Raw genomic sequence first — 8,295 nt, forward strand, 5'->3', positions numbered from 1 at the left:
TGTCTCCCTTCACCCACTTTTCGGTTGTCTGTCCCCCAGGGAAGAGGTCACATATAGTTCCTTGTAATCGGTTCCCAATGCTGTTGTATTCTATTGGCCAGGATTTTGTTGAGAATTTTTGCATCTATATTTTGTAGTTTTCTGTCTTTATGGGGTCCTTGCCAGGTCTTGGTATCAGGGTTGTGCTAACTTCGTAGAATGAGTTTGGGAGTTAGCTGTCCCTTTTTTTGAGGGGGAGTGGTAAAGCTTTAATTTCTCCAATTTTCTTCCAAAACAGCTTATCATTCGAATTGTCATGGCAGAGGATGAGGTGGTAGCTCTCCACAGGAGCGCACTTGGGATTGATTTTGGTGATATTCCAAGTCAGGGCAAAGCCTCTGGGTTTTAGCCCGTTTACTCTGAGCTCAGGCTTCTGGGGAGGAAGTGTCTTTCGAATTCTATCTACCAGCTCAGGTTAGTGATGGAGATTCTGGGAGAGGCGACAGGTGCTCAAAAGACTCGGGAACCTGGGCTGCAATTTGTGCCACTGGAGTTGTCTCTTTTGACTTTAAAACAGCTTTCGAAGGTGACTCCAGGGAGGAGACTGGACTTTCTGTGTTGCAGTTGGGTCGGCCTTCTTTTGTCAAATCAACCACAGAATCAAATTTTCTCTTCTTTATAGCCACATCATCCATGTCAGCATCAGGTGAATTGGAATTTTTGGGCTTTATTACAGTGTCTGTTTGATTTGTTGTAATTGAAGTTGTCAAATTAGGACTTTCCACAGAAATCAATATAACATCATCGTTACTTTCAGAAACCAACCCAATATGATCCATTGACAAATCAGCCTTTTTGCTTGCTTTTTCTGAAGGCTTGGAATGTTCAGAGTTCAGTAAAGTGAATCTTTTATCTGCACCATTAAGTGGCTCTTGCTTCTTATTCAAAATCATGTTCCCAGAATTTACATCCTTACAGGCTACATTACTGGATGATGTTTGCTTCCAAACAATTCCTTTGAGATGATAATGTTTTAATACTAGTCTTTGAAGTTTTGCTACTTTTGCAGAGTTCATTAGCTATTGCTTCATGTTTACTCCCACACTGTCTTCTCAATGCGTTCATTCAAGTCTTTCAGTTTGTTATCAAATATTTTGTGATTTACACGATCAATTTCGTGTCGAGTCAAATGCTGGACCTGTTCTAGCAATGTTCTTTGCTTTTCCAGAGCTACACTAACAGTTCCATTATTTTGCACTGACATCTTCGCATACTTAACATTTTCTTTGTTTTCTGAAAACATCCTCTTCTTTATATTATGGCCATTGTTGCTATCAATGTCAAGGAATGGATGGCATGTTGAGTCTGTACTTCCACAACCTGAAATGCTGGAATGACAAGGTGTACTGCCTTCATCAGTTTTCAAACCGTCAGCAGCATAGTTGATAGAATTTACTGAATTCATCAAGTGAGGTGTTTGCTCAACAGGTACAAACCAGGAGTCTGAACTGAGATTGTTATTTTGTTTTCCATTCAGGAACTCCAACTGGGAGTTTGTTTCTAAGTAGGAAACCATCTTGTCTTGTCCCTGACCATTCAAAGTACTCATTATTTTATACTTTGGTTCTTGAACTACACCTCTTAACACATTAGGTGAACAGCAAAAGCATTTTAGATGGCAGTCTCCTTTATGTCGCTCAAAAGTGGATCTTATAATATTTGCCTGACTTCCAAAATGATTTACAGAAGTGTTCTGTGAATTTTTTGCCTTTTCTATGATTAGCTTCTTCAGAGAATAAATATATTGCTTTACCTGACTTCTGGTAAGGGCTCACTACTCCATCAACATATTCCAATCTTGTTTCTGAATCAACATTTTTTCCTACAGATTCTAGTAAGTTCAGAGGGAATTCATTACTTTTCTATGAGCATACTAAATATTTGCTAGAGTCCAATGATGAAGCATCATTTTCAGAATGTCCACATTTGTTTTGTTTGACAGCAGTACCTAAATTCTGATTACCACTTGGCACATTATTCCCAACGGTTGCTGTTTCCAGTGGTTCCACTATCTTTAACTTATTCATGAGTTCTACTTGCTTCCGGCAACTTGCGGCCTTGTTTTTTTGGCTTTTAATATTTTTCGGTTACTTTCACCTGGACTTGCCATCCTTTCATATCCGCTGCCACAGTGCACCCCCCGACGCACTGCCCACCGTCTGCAACCACCGCTGACAATTGCTGTCCCCTTTTTATATTCTGGATTAGTTGTTGTAGAATTGGTGTCAGCTCTTGTGTGGATATTTGGTAGAATTCTCCTGTGAAGCTGTGCCAGTCTAGGTAGACTAGAGAAATAAATCCAGAGGCGCTCAAATATGTGCGTGAGTTTATATACAAGAGCAGTTGAATATTGAGAAAACATCGCAGCCCAGATCAAGCCCATAAGTCTGATATTAGCCCATATGTCCAATATCAATCTATAAAGGCCTCTTCAGACTCAGAAACACATGCAATGATGCTGAATGCAGGTAGATCACAGGCCAGTGGGTGGGAAGTCTTGTGGATCCAGTGGCGGTAGAAGCATCTCAGCGCTGGCAGGGGTCTCCATGTGGTGCCTCCAGCTTCCAGGCATGGGGTTCTATCAGTGTAGTGCTGTGTGTCTTGTCAGTAGAGCGTCTCTCAGGGAATTAGCAGAGAGAGAGTGTCTCCTGCCTCCAAGGAGGAAACCCAGCAGTTCCCAGAATCCTCAGGAGAAGGCCATGCCCACACAGAGGTGTCTTTGGCTATGATCCGATTGACAGACTAGACTCCACCCCTTCACTCTTGATCCTCTCAAGTCCCAAATCGACACCGGATTATAAGTACCACGAAGCCATCTGGTTCTGGGCTTTTCTGGCTTGCACGTTTCTTAATGACCTTGTCTACTTCTTCATTTGCTGAGTCTGTTCAAAGACTCAATGTCCATCTGTTCATTAATGTCTTAACGTCCATTAATTTGAGGAGAGAATGCTATTCTAGGCTTTTGTCCAGGTCATCTAGATTATTGAATTTGTTGGAATACTGTCTTTCGTAATACTGCGGTCTTTTTATTTAATTTGGATCTGTTATGACATCAGCTGTTTTGTCTCTAATGCTAGATATCTTTGTCTGCCCTTGCTTTTCCTTTGTTACGTTTGCGAGAGGTTTGTCAATTTTGTCGATCCTTTCAAAGAATTAACTTCTTGCTTTATTGATTTTTCCCCATTGCTTTTCTGTTTCTAGACAACTTTTTCCTGCTCTAAAGCTTATGATTTTGTTCCTGTTGGAGTGTTTATGCTGTTGACTCAGTTCTAATTGGAGGTGCTGAACATGATCTCTTTTTCATGCGTACATTAATTGCTGTAAATTGACCTCTGATAACTGCTTTTGCTGTGTCCCATGGGTTTTGGTGTGCTGTGTAATCATTCTCATTGGTTTCTAGGAACTTCCTAATATCATCTCTTATTTGGGCTAATATCAATCTCTTTTGAGTAGTGTGTTGTTGAGTCTCTAAGTATTTATCTTTGTTTTAAAAAATTATATTGTGGGGAGGGAGGGGAAAAATGAGGACCTAGTGTCGGGGGTTTAGGTGGAGAGAAAATGTTTTGAGAAATGATGTACAAATGCGCTTTACACAATTGATGTGTGTATGGATTGCGATAACAGTTGTATGAGCCCCTAATAAAATGTTAAAAAAAATTATATTGTTTATTTCCAGTTTCATGGCACGGTGGTCTGAGAAGATGGTTTCAATGATCTCTGTGTGTTTGAATTTGCCAAGGCTTGCTCTGTGAACTAGCATGTGGCCTTTGTTAGAATGTGTGTTACATGCATTGAAGAAAAATGTGTTTGGGGTTTGTTTTTTTGTTTGCTGTTTGGAGAACCCTATAAATGCCTAGGAGGTCGAGTTGTGGATTGTGTTGTTCAGCTCTTTGGGTCCTTTATGGGGTTTCTTGACTGCTGGTCTGTCTTTCCGTGAGAGTGGTGCACTGAAGGCTCCCACTGCCCTGTCTCCCTGAAAGTAAGACAGTGTCTTACATTAAATTTTGCTCCCAGAGATGTGGGAGGTAGGTCTTATTTTCAGGGGATGTCTTATTTTCCCATGAAGAAGAATATGGTATACATATATTGTTTTAGTAAACGAGACCTCGCACTTCCTGTCTGCTCCGACTGCGCTGCGGCCAACAGTGAGCTGCGTGGTGGTGCCCGTCACTACGGTTCAGAGTCCAGAGTTACGGTAGCTTCAGGGGGCCTTATTTCTGGGGAGGTCTTATTTTTGGGGGGATGCCTTATATTTCAATGAGAGGCAAAACTGTAAGTAGGTCTTATTTTCGGGGATGACTTACTTTCAGGGAAACGGTAGTATTCCATTGTGTGTATGTACCTTAGTTTCATTATCCATTCTCCTAATGTTGGGCACTTGGGCTGCTTCCAGGTTTCTTTCTGTTGTAACCTGTGCTGCAGTCAACATGGGAGAGCATACATACACTCGTGTTGCACCTCTTATTTCTTTGGGGTATATGCCTATTAGCAGTATTGCAATGTCATATGGTATTTCTATTCCTGTTAGGTTTCTGGAGTGGGGTGTACCTTGGCTCTTGGCTTCACACAATGAAAGAATTCACACCGAAGCCCATTTTGTAATCCAAGTGGCTTTTTAGGAAGGACAGGCGGAGTTTCAGGCTTTAGAGTCTCAAAGGGGTTCACAACTGGGCCCGAAAAACCACGTGGAAAAGAGTACCCACACATGTGGAACTGGGGGTGGGGCGTGGGAATCCCAGGAGGCCAGAAGCCCAAGAACCCAAGAGGCTAAGAGCATGTGGGCCAAGAGGCAGTGGGCCCCAGTAGGCCCGGAGCAGGCACATAATGCACCTGCCTGGGGGAGGGAGACCCTCCCCCTGATTCTGACCAGGAGCAGGGTTAAGAGGGCAGCCTTCCCACAGCCAGGGTATTTCAAACCTCTTGCTACGGAGGCATGGTTGATGGTATTGGTTGACCCCATTGGCTGGGTTAAGCCTCTCTCAACGAGGTCATGAGCCTGGGCCTAGTTTGGCCTGCCCAGGTATACTCACTTTCCACCTGTCTTGAGGGCTTGAGTATGAGCATGCTCAGTTTGGGGTCTTCATAGGTATCTCACGGTTGACTGATTTCTTTCCAACCTCCTGTATGGGGTCTTTTGCAGGCATGGGAGGGAGAAACACCCCCCATCCCTAAATCTAGCTACCTAATATTCCCAGTTGGTTTAGATAGCCCCATGTAATTTTCCATGGTGGATGTATGCATTTACAAGTATACCAAAAGCATATGTGTGCTCCATTCTCTCCATATCCTCTCTAGAATTTGTTGTTTTCTGCGTTTCTGAATTGGACTGTCATTGTGGGTGAAGTTCATGTCTTTTGCCCACTTTTTAATTGGGTTATGTGTTAGCGTCTTATTGAGCTGTTGTAGGGTTCTGTAGATTTTAGTGACTAGACATTTGTTAGTTGTGTCATTGGTAAAAAATTTTTTCCCAGTCTGTGGGCTGTCATTTTACGCCTTTGATGAAGTCTGTCCATGTGCAGAAGTGATTTATTTCCAACACGTCCCAGTGATCTGTCCTGTCTCCCGCCGTGTGTGCCTCCTTTATTGTATTTGGTGGTCTGTGTATGCCCTGGAATAGGGCCCTCAAGTTTGTTCCAGCTTTCTCACTGATGATCCTGAGAGCTCTGAGGCTTACATTTAATCCATCTTGAGTTCGTTTCTGTGTATGGGGAGAGATAAGGATCTTGTTTCATTCTTCTGTATATGGAGATCCAATTTATCCAACACCATTTGTAGAAGAAACTGTCCTTATCCCATGTGATAGTTTCTGGTCCTGTGTTGAAGATCAGTTGGTTGTAGGTAGATACATTTACTTCTGGCCTTTCTGTTTTGTTCCACTGATCTACGTATCTCATTGGACCAGTGTAGGGTTTCAGGTCAGGTATTAAGTTTGGTTACTGTGAATAGTATTGTTTTCTTAATGTCATTTTCCAATTGCTTTCTGGTTGTTAGTTTTGTATCCTGCTACTTTGCCAAATCTCTCTACTGCCTTTTCCAGCAGGCTTTGTGTAGTCTTTTGGGTTCTCTCTCTGTAGGACCATATCATCTGCAAATAGTTTCACTTGTTTGCCTATTTGTATTCCCTTGATTTCTTTTTGTTGTCTGGTAGTTCTGGCTGAGACTTCTAGTATGATGTTGAATAAGAGTGGTGATAGCAGGCATCCTTGTCTGGAACCCATTTTTAGGGAAAATGTCCCTAGTTTTTACCCATTGAGCATGATGTTGGCTGTTGGTTTTTCGTATATGGCTTTTACCATATTGAGGAATTTCCTATTTTGTTGAGTGGTTTTATCAAAAGTAGGCGTTGTATGCCTTTTCTGCATCTATGGCTCTGATCATGTGGTTTATCTCCTTTGACTTGTTTATATAGTGGATTACATTGATTGTTTTCTCCTGTTGAACCATCCCCGCATCCCTGGAATGAATCCCACTTGATCACAGTGAATTATCTTTTTGATATGGTATTGGATTCTACTTGCCAAACTTTTATTTAGGTGTGTCTAAGTGCAAGGTAGACATTTGTGGGGTCTTTGCCTGGTTTTGGTTTATGTTCACTTCCTAGAAGGGATTTGGGAGTTTGTTGTCTTTTCTGTATCCTGGAATAGTTTGTGTAGTATTGGTGACAGGTCTTCTCTGAATATTTGGTAGAACTACCCTGTGAAGCCTAATCTATCTGGTCCTAGGTTACTCTTGGTTGGAAGTGTCTTTTGTTACTTTGTAACTGACATTTTATTGGTTGTTTTGAGATCAATACAGAGCCATTAACAATTTGTACACAATTTTTTTGGCATATTTTTATTTGGAAATGTTTTAAAACAAAGAAATGAAATTTTAGTGACACTCCGTATCACTAGTTTATTATAAAAGAGAGACATGGCGATTATTATTATTAGCATGATGAGAGATTTCAGAACTTCAGTGGAACGGGCAGTTTCACATGTGGTTTCCTCTAGTCCACACACTTCCCAAGAATGCCCCCATCTCAAAGTAAGAATCATCCTCCTCATCTGGAACTACATTGGTGCCTCCATCTGCAGGGAGAAGAGCTTTAGCTCCAGTTCTCACACTCACTGGTTCAATCTCTCCACCCCCTCTTTTCGAGCCGGACCCAACAGCTACGACTGTTGCTTGCAGGACTTTTCCTTGAGATCTCTCTGGAAGCATCATGCCTCCTTTGGTTACAGTTTCAGTGGCACTCCTTTCCACCAATACTCGGTCAAAGAGGGGAAGAAACTTTCAAAATGCCTGTCCTGCTATGACGCTTGGGTGGCCGCAGCAAGTACTCCGCTCATGCTACGCTGCTGCAAGGACCACAGTTCTTTTTGTGTGTGTGTAAAACATTACATTTATTGGTCCCTCCTCCCCCGCCTTAGCTGTATCACCCCTGGATTATAACTGAGTCATTACACTTGTAGCCTGTCAGCATTCACCGGTCCATTTCTTGATGCTGTTGAGGGACCGGCTGCTTCTGCAGAGGTTCAGGGGAAGGCCTTTTGAGACGTGTACAAGTTCCTTTTATAAATCAACAAAGGATTTATTTACTCTCAGCATTTTCATCATTCACAAGGTTTTTCTTTTAAGATTTGTGCTGCCTTTGCTTTGTTCTTCGACTTCAAGTGTGTTGCTCACTTTGTGAAAGGCATCCCTGGCCTTCTGCCGGATTAGTTGGTTCTTGGCCGTCTTTGCTGCACGCATCCAACTGCTCAAGGCCCGGTGATGCCCTTGGCAGGGTCCACTTACTTCTGGGGGAGCCACAATTCTTAATTCACAAACCCAAATCCTAAAGGGCATGTAGATCCCGTTCTTTTCTAAATCCCAGTGACTTTCCAGCTTTAAATTTGGAGGCAATAGGTTACAAAGTACCATTATCTTCAAATATTGATAAGCTGTTATACCTTAAGACCGACTAATTCACAGTTTAATGTCATACACACTCCACACTCAAATGTTCAACCCTGCCCAGCATATAACAGTCTTCAGGAGAACTGAACTATTAAGACTAAAGGTGTTCTCCCTCTCTCAGTGTCTCTGCCATCCTGAGCGTGGTGTTGCTCCGAATTCACCATGTCATCTCATAAGACTTAGGATCAAGAGATTCCTGGCCAAGAAACAGAAACAGAATTGGCCCATTCCCCAGTGGATTCGAATGAAAACCGGTAATAAAATCAGGTACAACTCCAAGAGAAGACATTGGAGAAGAACCAAGCTGGGTCTGTA

The 8,295-nt window shown here is 42.3% G+C and overlaps 2 pseudogenes; one reads left to right on the top strand and one right to left on the bottom strand.

Moving 5' to 3' along the window:
- Positions 1–211: 211 nt before the first annotated feature.
- On the bottom strand, positions 212–2,149 carry LOC101646729 (annotated as a pseudogene).
- Positions 2,150–8,142: 5,993 nt separating this feature from the next.
- The window catches only part of LOC105979547, a 13,389-nt pseudogene continuing 13,236 nt past the window's right edge, over positions 8,143–8,295 (top strand).

The sequence above is a fragment of the Echinops telfairi genome, unplaced genomic scaffold, assembly GCF_000313985.2.
Source record: "Echinops telfairi isolate 266 unplaced genomic scaffold, ASM31398v2 ScPeMD7_2010;HRSCAF=2546, whole genome shotgun sequence".
NCBI classification, from domain to species: domain Eukaryota; kingdom Metazoa; phylum Chordata; class Mammalia; order Afrosoricida; family Tenrecidae; genus Echinops; species Echinops telfairi.